Genomic DNA, 13,936 nt, shown 5'->3' with positions numbered 1-13,936 from the left:
ACTTTGATAGGTTTGAGAGATGAATGACTGAATGAGCTATAGGTTATGTATGGATGAATTTTATGCGCATGTGTGTGTGTGGCATTGGTAGTTAATGGCATTCGGCATTGTTTAATTAAAATTAGAAATGAATGCTTGAAAGTTAAATAGGTCGCTCTAATGATCAAATATGCTAAAAGCTACTATATGGACAAATGATACGAATGAATTGGTTTTTGAAATGTATATGGTTGCCGTATGTATGTGTTTGATTGAGAAGTAAATTTGTTTGATTTAGCTCAAGAGCCTAGAGGATCAAAGTTGGATAAGGGAAGGAAAAAGTGATCGAATAGCCGCCAAAATCGTTCGACCACATCCGAGGTAAGTTTTAAGCGATTAATCATTGAGTAAATTCAATCATAACAGGACATAATGAGTTGATTTAATAAGATATGATGTGGCCAGGATATGTCTTGAACTCAAATGGTAAGTTCATAAGTGTTTGGACTTGGAAATTTAAGAGCAAATTGTAATAAATTGCTTGGACAGCAGCAGTAATGTGATTTTAGAAAATCACTATAAATTGTTGGTGTGGAATTATAGGCTGAATAAAATATGTAATCAAAGCTTAGTTGGTCTAGTTTCTTATAAAAGAGACCTTGGAAGCAAAGATATTTCCTATAAAGAGATATTTAAAGTTGTGCGGGACAGTGTCGGAATGACTCCGAAATCCCCTGTTCTGTTTTCGAAAAATCATTATAATTTGTACAAAAATGGTTATGAGATAATATTTATATGCTTAGACTCCTTAATGAGTCTAGTTTCAAATGGAATCAAATAGAACACATTATGAATTCTGTACAATGAAAAATTTGATTCGTAGTGAAGAGTGGTCAGATTAGTCAAACAGTGAAACAGGGGAAACTTTAAGAAAAATCTGGTATTGATTGGCCACACCTAAAATTCTGGAAATTTTATGGATGAAATATACATGAGTCTACATTCAGGGAAATTTAACGGCAATTGATTTGGAGTTTTGTAGCTCCAGTTATAAATAATTTATTGACTACTGCTCAGGAAAAACAGCTTGTGCTGAATTTGAGATTATGTTGCAAACCTTGATAAAACTTGTTTTAGTTGCTCATAAGCTCTTGATTAAACCCATACGTGAATTCGAAATTGTGAAATTGTAAGTTTATAAGTATTCAATATGAAAATGATAGATGTAGATTCAGCCAAGACAAGGTGTATACGTGAAAGTATATGTGGTATGTGAAGTATATTTGGATAATTGTGATGTGAATACATGAAAATTTATATTTTGATTTAGGATTTTATGTGATGAATGTGAACTCAGATATATATATGTGATAAGGCGAATGGCCAATGTGATGAATGTGAACATGTGTATGTGTGATAAGGCCGAATGGCCAATGTGATGAATGTGAACATGCGTATGTGTGATAAGGCCGAATGGCCAATGTGATGAATGTGAACATGCGTATGTGTGATAAGGCCGAATGGCCAATGTGATGAATGTGAACATGTATATATGTGGTAAGGCCGAATGGCTAATGCGAAATGTGTATGAGATAGATATGTGGTAAAGCCAAATGGCTAATGTGAGGCCGAATGGCTAATGCGAAATGTGTATGAGATAGATATGTGGTAAAGCCAAATGGCTAATGTGAGATATGTATGAGATGTATATATATATATATATATATATATTGTGGCCAAATGACAAACGGCGGAAGGTGTGTTTTATTAGATATTTGATGAGATAAATAAATTACAAATATGATAGTCGATGTGAATGCTGTAACGTGTGAATAAATATGCATGTAACTCTGTGATGTAAATCCGGGATTTAAGGCCCGATGACTATATGTGGTGACTATATCCGGGTTAAAACCCCGCAGGCTTTATGCGAGAATATTATCCTGATTAATGTCCGTAGGCTTCGTGCTCGTACTATATCCGAGCTTTAAAGACCCGACGGCTAAATGCTAGGATTCAAGTAAGACTTTGATATTGAGTATCTGCATTAAGTTACCATCAAATAAGTATTATGTATTTAAGATGTTCAGGTACGTATCACTTACTCATCGGTGGAGTGATTTGAGGTGAATTATCGGTATCAAAGAGGTAGGTAAATGTGATTAATATTATAACTCCAAATATGAGAATGATCTAATTGGTAAGGATTATGATTTGTAAGCTTAAGTATGGATGTGATTATGAACAAGTGGAAAGGATTATTGAAAGCTGATAATCGATGAAGAATGTGCTTTGGAAATATTTGACCATCTAGGTCATTATTATTCGAAAGTATATATGTGGCAGCCAAGTGTTGCGTTTAATGACATTATAGATCGAGATGAAGCTCTAGATTAACTTCATCGAACAGTTGAAATGAATGACCAATGATAGTGATTGAGAACACTTTGTTTTGCTTAAAACTTACTAAGCATAAATTGCTTACTCTGTTTCTTTGTTCTCTGTTTTATAGATTTTGGCTCGTCACCATCGGACTCGGATTTTAGGAAGTCAAGTCTCCCACACTATCAAAGCCCCCTTTTTTGGTACAATTTTGGTTGAACTTTAAAATGGCATGTATAGGACTACCCTTTTGTTGTAGGTCATGTACCTTTCGGTTTTGTGTAAACTTGGATAGCCATGCGAAAATGGCTTATATACGTTTTTAGCATAGTACTATAATCGTTTGTATGTTGATCATTATGAGGTACGGAATTGTTTTGAAACGATTAGCCATTGGAATGGTTAATCATGATCACACTTTGTGCTATGTATGCAAAAAGGGCCAATTGAATCATGGAAATCATGAAATAGGTAAAGCCTACCTTAAAGGCAGATGCTGACAGCAGCAGTGATGTGGATGTGAAAAATCACTAAAAATAGTAGGAACTGTATTAAATAGTGAATAAATTATTTAAATGAACCTTGATGAATCTACTTTCATATGGAAGAAATGAAACGGTCATATGAGTTATATGTTAAGAGATATTAAAGTTCTCGTGAAACAGGACCAGAATGGTTTCTGGATCCCCTGTTCCGACTTTGGAAATTCATTGTAAATTAACCAGAGATAATTAGGAGTCATGCCATATATGTATAGATTCCTCTCTGAGTCTAGTTTCTATGGAAACAAATAGCATCAGTATTGAAGCCCTGTACAGGGAGATATCCAATTCGTAATGCGTGAAGGTCAGTGTAGTTGAACCCTGGATTAGGGGAGACTTTAACTAATAAACTCTACTAATTGGCTCGACCAAAAATTCTAGAAAAAAATATGTTGATGGACTTATGAATCTAGTTTCACGGAAAATTTACGAAACTGATTTTCGAGCTTTAAAACTCAAGATATGATTTTTAAGGCGACAGTGACGCAGTAACCAGCTAGTCTGGAAAATTTTTATGGACTGTGAAAATAAATGTATTATGTCTGTTAGCACCTCGTGTTCGACTCCGGAAACGGTCTCGGGTACGGGGTGTTACAGACAAGTCATAAGTTAACCATGAATGTGTATGCTTAAGTGATTAAATGTGTCATATTGCATGTCATAATGTGGATTTAAGTATGTCAGTGCTTAAGGGTGTCAAATGGCTTGGAAAATAGCCTAGAAATTGTCCACATGGTTAGACACACGGGTGTGTGTCTAGGCTGTGTATGACACATGGTTTGCCCCATGGGCGTGTGGTTCGGCCTTGTGTCCCCTACACCCTAATTATGCCAAACAGAATGCCTAGTAGTAAACACACAAGCAGAGACACGACCGTGTGTCTCAGCCGTGTGAAGGACACGGCCTTAGGACATGGGCGTGTACCCAGGCCGTATGAAGTCTGCACTTACTTTTTGGAATTTAATTCGCCACACGGTATAAGCACACGGGCTTGTGACTTGGCTGTGTGACCTTATTATGTTGATGACGACATAGTCAGAGACTTACACGAGCTAAGGACACGGGCGTGTCCCGAGCCACACGGGCGTGTGTGATCACACGAGCAACCCACGCGGGCGTGTGGCTCTTCAAAACAAGAAAATTTTTCTAAATTATCCCGAGGTCCTAAAAGTTCTCGGATTAGTCCCGAACCGCTTCCGATGTATGTTTTGGGCCACGTAGGCCTTATATGGGACGATTTGCATGTGATTGAAAATTTTTTAATTCGGACGAAATTTTATGGCCCAGTTTTATATGAATGTTCATGTTTAAGTCTAGTAATGCCTCGAACCCTATCCTGGCGGCTGGTACGGGTAAGGGGTGTTACAAACTCAGCTTTTCTCTATGTATAAGCTTACAATCAATTTAAGCCACAATCAACATTTAGCAAACCAATATAAAGCACATCACCAAGAGGCATTGGTACATACATGCATATCTATGTATAAGCTTACAATCAATTTAACCAAAATAGGCCAAATTACATGGCTAAATACCAAATCAAGCCTTTAACAGTTACAAGCCAGTACATTTGGCCAAAATCATAATGACACATATAACAAAATAACCAAGTCCCTATACATGCCATATACTCAAAATGTTTAAAACCATTTATACCCAAAATGACAGTTTGATAGTGTGTTGCAATCTCCGACGACCTCCAACCTGAGCTAGCTTGGTAACACTATAAAACATGGAAAAATAAAATGGAGTAAGCTATATAGCTTAGTAAGCTCGTATAAAAGAAATAAGGAAATCTCACCATACATTTAATGAAACACCCCGTACCCGAGATCGTTGCCGGAGTCGAACACGAGGTGTTAACAGACTTATTTCATTAATTTACACAGTTCATTTTAAAATTTCCAGACAAGCTGGTTAACTGCATCACAGTCACTTTAAAAGTCATATCTTGAGTTCCAAAACTTGAAAACTAATTCCGTAAATTTTCCCTGAAACTAGACTCATATATCCATCTACAATTTTTTTTCTAGAATTTTTGGTCAGGCCAATTAGTACAGTTTATTAGTTAAAGTCTCCCCTGTTACAGGGTTCGACTACTCTGCCTTCATTCATTACGACTTAGATATCTCCCTGTACAGGGCTTCAATACTTATGCTGTTTGTTTCTAATGAAACTAGACTCAAAAAGGAATCTGTACATATAAAGCATGACTTCTAATTATTTCTGGTTAATTTATGGTAAATTTCCAAAGTCAGAACAGGGGATCCAGTAATCGTTCTGGTCCTGTTTCACGAAAACTTAAACATCTCAAAAAAAATACGGCTCATATGGTCTTTTCGCTTCTTCCATATGAAAATAGACTCATCAAGGTTCGATTACATTATTTATTCATTATTTAATTACATTCCTACTATTTTTAGTGAATTTTCAAACTCACATCACTGCTGCTGTCAGCATCTATTTTAAGGTAAATTTCACCTATTTCATAGTTTCCATGATTCAACTAGCCATTGACATACATAGCACCAAATATGATCGTGATTAACCATTCCAATGGCTAGTCATTGCCAAGCATTTCCACACCTCTCAATAACTATATATATACAAAATGATTTTAATACTATGCTCAAAATATTTAAGCCATTTTCGCATGGCTATCCGAATATATACACATTACCAAAGGTACTTGACTAACAACAAAGGGCAGTCCTATACATGCCATTATCAAGGTTCAACCAAAAGAGTACCAAAAGGGCTTTCATAGTGTGGGCGACTTCGACCTTGACACTCCCGAGTCCTATAGCTGATGAACCAAAATCTATAAAATAGAGAATCAAAGAAACGGAATAAGCATTTAATGCTTAGTAAGTTTGAGTAATGAAATCATGCACAACTGAAGTATAGCATTCAGATGACTAATCGAATAATTTCATATACACATATTCTCAAAATCACACCTACTTCACATTTACAACCCTTATATTCATACATAAGGAATCAACTTGGCTAAAGGCCGGAAGCTTGTTAATCGATTGAGCGAATACTATTTTAAAAGGAATCAACTATTCCAATGCATATACGAAACATACCTCCTCGTTTGGATTTTACAAGCGTATTAATTGAAATTATTACAGCAAGATCGCTCACTTCCAAACCCAAGTACCTTCGGGATTTAGCCGGATATAGCAACTCGCACAAATGCCTTCGGGTTTTAGCCCGGATATAGTCAATAGCACAAATGCCTTCGGGACTTAGCCCGGATATAGTCACTAGCACAAATGCCTTCGGGACTTAGCCCGGATATAGTCACTAGCACAAATGCCTTCGGGACTTAGCCCGGATATCATTCGAATAATCATGCACATATATCAATAAATCATGTCACATCCATTTTTCATTTTCATTACTAAAGCTCAAACACAAGACACTTATCAAACCTTACCAATTTCGGCTCAATAGCCACATACAAGGAACATGATTTTGATTGGCTTTATAACATGATCTCTATACACATTCGGCTACCCGTCATAGGTATAAACTAATCACCTCAAAATATCATTCAAGTAGAATCATTATATCTCCGTTTATTCGTTATGCTTATATGTCATGACTTAATCAATTCATAAACTAAGTTTCATTACTTGAAGACTTACCTCGGATGTTGTCGAACGACCTCAACGGCTATTCAATTACTTTTTCCTTTCCTTTATCAGATTTAGTTCCCCTTTGCTCTTGAGCTTAATTTAACAAATAAATTGATTTAATCATTTCAAACATCAAAGAGAAATTCAAGGTACTTAGCCCATATATATATTAGGCATTAGAGTCATATATATGAAATCATGAATCAAATTCAACATATTAGCCAATGTTCTCCTTTAGCCGATTATCTAAGTCAAGATAAAGCCATCAATATGCTTACCTATAGCCGAACATACAACATCAATCTATGTATTCATTCTTGTGGCCGAATATGCATATTCCAATATAATATCATTTCCATTTCATCTAACACTTAACATTTACCACATATCAATTAACCAACCCCTTTTTTTTTCATAATTACAAGACTCTTCATCTATTCATGCTCTCATATTCGGTCATCCATGCCTATACTAACCATATAACCAAAAATTCTAAGTTTAAACACAATACAACATTTTAGCACCATGGCCGAACACTTCATGAAGTTGCTAAGACCTACCCTTTTCAAATTCTCACACATACTCACCTCCAATCCTTTTTATTAAGCACTCAAACTCAATCATTTTCATACCTCATCATTTCAATCACTCACACGGCATGTGTTCAACTCATTAGACAAATCTATGTTTGGCCATTGTACCCATGAGCATTAAAATTTATAATTTGACTAACTTAAACCCTTTTCTTCAACAATTCTTCATAAACATAAAGGCTATAACCCAATTTCATCCTTTAATAACTAAAACCGAATGCTCAAACCATCACCAAGATTTCAAAATTTTGACATGGGTTATGTAAGAAATTAGCTAATCAACTAGAAACAAGCTTAAAATTTAAAAAATCTAACACAACTTACTAACCTCCTTAAGCTTAAAGTGACCAAACCTTCTCTTCTTTCTTTCTTCAATTCGCCAAGAAGAATCAAAAGGATGAAGCTTTTTTTTTCTTCTAGTTACGGCAAAATGGGGAGCAAGGATGAAACAACTTTGGTTTCTCCTCCCACTCCCTCATATTTTATTGTTCTTAAAAACATGTTATCACAAAATGTTTATAATATGTTTTACCCATCACATTTGTCTATCCTCATTGTCATGGCGCCACTACTATCAAAGTGGGGAAATTGACATGCAAGTCCACCCTTTGATAACATGCACTAATAGATCCTTATAGATTAACCTATCACATTTCAAAAGTGTCACACATAAGTCCTATTAACTAAATTCACATGCAATTAACTAAATCGAAGCTTAAAACTTTCACACACTCATATTCACATATTTTAGACAATAAATATTATACTCAAATACTTCGGTGACTCGGTTTAGCGGTCCCGAAACCCCTTTCCGACTAGGGTCAATTTAGGGCTGTCACAACTCTCCCCCACTTAAGAAATTTTCGTCCCCGAAAATCTTACCGGTAAATAGGTTTGGGTATCATTCTTTCATTGAGTTCCCGGTTTCCCAAGTAGCTTCTTCGATCCTGTGTTTGAGCCATAACACCTTTACTAACGGAATCCTTTTGTTTCGCAACTCTTTCACCTCACGAGCGAGGATATGAATCGGTTCTTCTTCATAACTCAAGTCAGATTGAATTTCAACCTCTGATGGATTAATTATGTGTGATGGATCAGATCTATAACGTTGAAGCATCGAAACATGAAAGACGTCGTGAATCTTTTCAAGTTCAGGGGGTAAAATCAATCTATACGCAACTGGACCAACTCGTTCGGATATTTCATATGGCCCAATGAACCTCGGACTCAGTTTGCCCTTACGGCCAAATCTGAGTATCTTTTTCCAAGGTGAAACCTTAAGAAACACTTTGTCTCCCGCCTGATACTCAATATCTCTTCGTTTTAAATCTGCGTACGACTTCTGACGATCTGATGCTGCCTTCAGACTCTCACGAATTATTTTTACTCTCCGAAAATTTTACTCTCACCGAGTTCGGTCCAAAACAACGGTGTACGGCATTTACGACCGTACAAAGCCTCGTAAGGTGCCATCTTAATGCTTGATTGAAAACTATTGTTGTAAGCGAATTCAATCAAAGGTAAATACCGCTCCCATGAACCATTAAACTCGAGGATGCAACATCTCAACATATCCTCAAGTATCTGAATTATCCGCTCGGATTGACCATCGCCAGTGGATGAAAAGCGGTGCTAAATGCAACTTGGTACCCAAGGCTTCTTGCAATTTCTTCCAAAATCGCAAGGTGAACCTCGGATCTCTATCCGACACAATAGAAATTGGTACCCCGTGTAATCTTACAATTTGAGAAACATACAATTTAGCTAGTTTATCCAATGAAAAATCCGTACGTATGGGGATAAAGTGAGCCGACTTAGTTAGTCTATCAACAACAACCCAAATCGCATCTTTCTTACTTGCCGACACTGGCAACCCAGATACAAAATCCACCGTGACTCGATCCCATTTCCATTCAGGTATCATGATCGGCTGAAGTAAACCTGTAGGCACTTGATGTTCCGCTTTCACTTGTTGACACATTAAACACTTCGAAACAAATTCAGAAATGTCTCGTTTCATACCATGCCACCAAAACTGACGTCTCAGATCGTTATACATTTTCGTACTCCCCGGGTGAATTGACATTCAGCTACAATAAGCTTCGTTCAGAATCATCGAAATAAGTTCTGAATTTCTTGGAACACACAAATGACTTCTGAACCTCAAACAATCGTCATCATCAATTTGAAACTCTGATTCCATATTCAAACACATTCAGCCCGTTTGCAACCAATTCATCATCGACTTTACGAGCTTCACGAATTTGATGAATCAACAATGGTTTGGCCTTTAATTCAGCTACTAACACATTGTCGGATAGAATGCACAAGTGTACATTCATCGTCAGAAAGCAAACAAAGATTTACGACTTAAAGCATCCGCAACCACATTAGCCTTTCCGGGTGATAGTCAATGACAAGCTCATAATCTTTTAACAACTCAAGCCAACGTCTTTGTCGCAGATTCAAGTCTCTTTGAGTCATCAAATATTTGAGACTTTTGTGATCCGAAAATACATGGCACTTCTCGCCAAATAGGTAATGTCGCCATATTTTCAAAGCGAATACGATGGCAGCTAATTCGAGATCATGGGTTGGATAATTTTTCTCATGTGGCTTCAATTGCCTCGATGCATAGGCCACAACTTGACCTTCTTGCATCAATACACAACCTAACCCAAGTAAGGATGCATCACTGTAAATGACAAACTCCTTGCCTGATTCGAGCTGCACTAGTACTGGAGCTTCATCAAATAAGTTTTCATTGATCGAAACTTTTCGACACTTTTCTCGTCCATTCGAACTTAACATCTTTCAAGTAGTTTCGTTATTGGTGTGGCTATCATCGAGAAACCCTTCTGAACCGCAGTAGTAACCGGTAAGTCCCAAAAGCTCGAACTTCAAGAATATTTCTGAGGCTTCCAGCTTAAGTATGGCTGAAATTTTGCTCGGATCAACTCGAATACCCGTCAGATACCACATGACCCAAGAAGCTAACCTCTCTTAACCGAACTCACACTTCTTGAACTTAGCATATAACCGCTTATCCCGTAAAATTTGCAACACTAATCCTGGTGTTCAAGATGATCGGTTTCATTTCTCGAATAAACCAAAATATCATCGATAAACACAACTACAAACCGATCCAAATACGGTCTGAAGATCCGATTCATCAAATCCATAAATACCGCAGGGGCATTAGTGAGACCAAACGGCATCACTAAGAATTCGTAGTGACCGTACCTCGTTCTGAAAGCGGTTTTGAGTATATCCGAATCTCGAATTCGCAACTGATAATAACCCGATCTCAAATCTATCTTTGAAAACACTGAGGCTCCTTTTAGTTGATCAAACAAATCATCAATGCGTGGTAACGGATATTTATTCTTTATAGTCATTTTATTCAGCTGACGATAGTCGATGCACAACCTCATGGTTTCGTCCTTCTTTTTCACAAACAATACTGGTGCACCCCAAGGTGAGAAACTTGGTCGAGCGAAACCTCTATCCGTCAACTCTTGCAACTGAACTTTCAATTCCTTTAATTCCGTTGGTACCATATGATACGGAGCTATCGAAATCGGTGTAGTCCCAGGTACAAGCTCAATACCAAACTCTACCTCCCGAACAGGTGGTAAACCCGGTAATTCTTCGGGAAAAACATCCAGATATTCACAAACCACCGGCACAGATTCAGGCTTCTTTTCTAACTCTTTGTCATCAAGTACATACGCAAGGTATGCTTCACACCCCTTTCTTACATATTTCTGAGCCAACATCGATGATATTACAACTGGCAACCCATTCAAGTCAGTAGACTCAACTCAGATTATCTCGTTATTTACACACCTCAAATCAATGGTTTTTCTTTTGCAATTTACAATTGCATCATGTACGGTTAACCAATCCATATCGAGGATAACATCAAATTCATCAAACAGTAAAAGCATCAAATCGGCCGGAAAACAGGAACCTCGGATTACTAAGGGACATTTCTTACACACTTTATCAACAAGCACACAATGACCCAAGGGATTCGACACTCTAATAACAAACTCAGTAGACTCAACAGGTAAAGTCTTACTGGATGCTAAAGTCTCACATATATAAGAATGATTAGAACTAGGGTCAATCAATGCAATCACATTGGTATCAAAGAGAGTGAATATACCGGTAATAACATCAGGCGAAGAAGCATCCTCGCGTGCGCGTATAGCATAAGCTCTGGCAGGAGCACGAGCCTTAGATCTGGTTGTAGCGTCTCTAGATCCTCTCTGACCGCCACTAGGATTTCCCGCATTCTTAGATGGTCTACCTCGAGCAGTAGTAGCACCCGATTTCCCACTCTGATATACATTCTGTTCAGACAGTCTCGGGCAATCCTTGATAAAGTGGTCAGCTGATCCGCACTTATAACAGGAGCGGTCATGGAATCTACAACTTCCCGAATGCCATTTACCACAATACTGGCACTCTGTTCTGTCTCGACTATCATTTCCAACACTGGCGACCGACGTGACTCGTGTACTCACAGGGGGTCGATCGCGATCTCGTCTAGAAAAACCCGAAGTGTCTCTAGACCGGCCTAAGTCATCTCTAAATTTCTTCGATGACTGTTGAAAGGGCTTTCCCGAAGATCTCTTACGAAACTCCTTTGCTCCCATATTAGCTTTTCTTTTCTCCTTACTGAGCTCTTCGGCTTTGCAAGCTCGTTCGACAAGTACCACAAATTCTCGGATTTCTAAAATGCCAACATACAGCTTTATATCATCGTTCAATCCATCCTCGAAATGTTTACACATCACAGCTTCTGAAGAAATGCATTCTCGCGCGTACCGGCTAAGCCTTACAAACTTTCATTCGTAATCAGTAACCGACATGGAACCTTGTTTAAGTTCAAGAAATTCCTTCCGTTTTTGATCAATGAATCTCTGACTAATATACTTTTTTCGAAACTCGGTTTGGAAAAACTCCCAAGTTACTTGCTCTCTGGGCACAACAGAAATCAATGTATTCCACCAATAGTAGGCAGAATCACGTAGCAAGGAGATAGTACACTTTAGGCATTCATCGGGTGTGCAAGATAGTTCATCGAGTACCCGAATAGTGTTGTCCAACCAAAATTCAGCTTGTTTAGCATCATCGCTGTCCGTAGCTTTAAATTCAGTAGCCCCGTGTTTTCGGATTCTATCAACTGGGGGCTTATTTGACCTTATTTGGTCAGTTACCGGAGGTATTGTAGGTGCGGTGGTTGTATTACTCGGGAATGGAGGTTGTGGAACAGTCGTATTAGTTCGAATGTACTGATTGAACCAGTCATTCATTACGCTATAAAAAGCTTGTCTAGCTTCATCATTCTGATTACTAGCAATAGGTTGAGAGTCCACCGGCGCTGTCCCTTGCGCGGGAGCAGGCGCTACACTCTCAACATCATCAGCTACCGCTCGGTTGGGATCGGGATCCATTACTATAAGTAAACACATTTTTAACTGTCAGAAATCACCACACTATCAATAAACACATAATGGCATGTATAGCTAGACCCAAACGTATTACGGTAGTCCTAGAATCGACTAAACCGTAGCTCCGATACCAATAAAATTGAAACACCCCGTACCCGAGACCGTTGCCGGAGTCGAACACGAGGTGTTAACAGACTTATTTCATTGATTTACATAGTTTATTTTAAAATTTCAAGACAAGCTGGTTAACTGCATCACAGTCACTTTAAAAGTCATATCTTGAGTTCCAAAACTCGAAAACTGATTCCGTAAATTTTCCCTGAAACTAGACTCATATATCCATTTACAATTTGATTTCTAGAATTTTTGGTCAGGCCAATTAGTACAGTTTATTAGTTAAAGTCTCCCCTATTACAGGGTTCGACTACTCTGACCTTCATGCATTACGATTTAGATATCTCCCTGTACAGAGCTTCAATACTTATGCCATTTGTTTCAAATGAAACTAGACTCAAAAAGGAATCTGTACATATAAAGAATGACTTCTAATTATTTCTGGTTAATTTATGGTAAATTTCCAAAGTCAGAACAGGGGATCTAGTAACCGTTCTGGCCCTATTTCACGAAAACTTAAACATCTCAAAAAAATACGGCTCATATGGTCTTTTTGCTTCTTCCATATGAAAATAGACTCATCAAGGTTCAATTACATAATTTATTCATTATTTAATTACATTCCTACTATTTTTAGTGAATTTTCAAACTCACATCACTGCTGCTGTCAGCATCTATTTTAAGGTAAATTTCACCTATTTCATAGTTTCCATGATTCAACTAGCCATTGACATACATAGCACCAAATATGATCGTGATTAACCATTCCAATGGCTAGTCATTGCCAAGCATTTCCACACCTCTCAATAACCATATATATACAAAATGATTTTAATACTATGCTCAAAATATTTAAGCCATTTTCGCATGGCTATCCGAATATATACACATTACCAAAAGTACTTGACTAACAACAAAGGGCAGTCCTATACATGCCATTATCAAGGTTCAACCAAAAGAGTACCAAAAGGGCTTTGATAGTGTGGGCGACTTCGACCTTGACACTCCCGATTCCGATAGCTGACGAACCAAAATCTATAAAACAGAGAATCAAAGAAACGGAATAAGCATTTAATGCTTAGTAAGTTTGAGTAATGAAATCATGCACAACTGAAGTATAGCATTCATATGACTAAACGAATAATTTCATATACACATATTCTCAAAATCACACCTACTTCACATTTCCGACCCTTATATTCATACATAAGGAATCA

The sequence above is a fragment of the Gossypium arboreum genome, chromosome 3 (assembly GCF_025698485.1).
Source record: "Gossypium arboreum isolate Shixiya-1 chromosome 3, ASM2569848v2, whole genome shotgun sequence".
Taxonomy (NCBI): Eukaryota; Viridiplantae; Streptophyta; class Magnoliopsida; order Malvales; family Malvaceae; genus Gossypium; species Gossypium arboreum.
Note: the sequence above shows the minus strand (reverse complement) of the source record.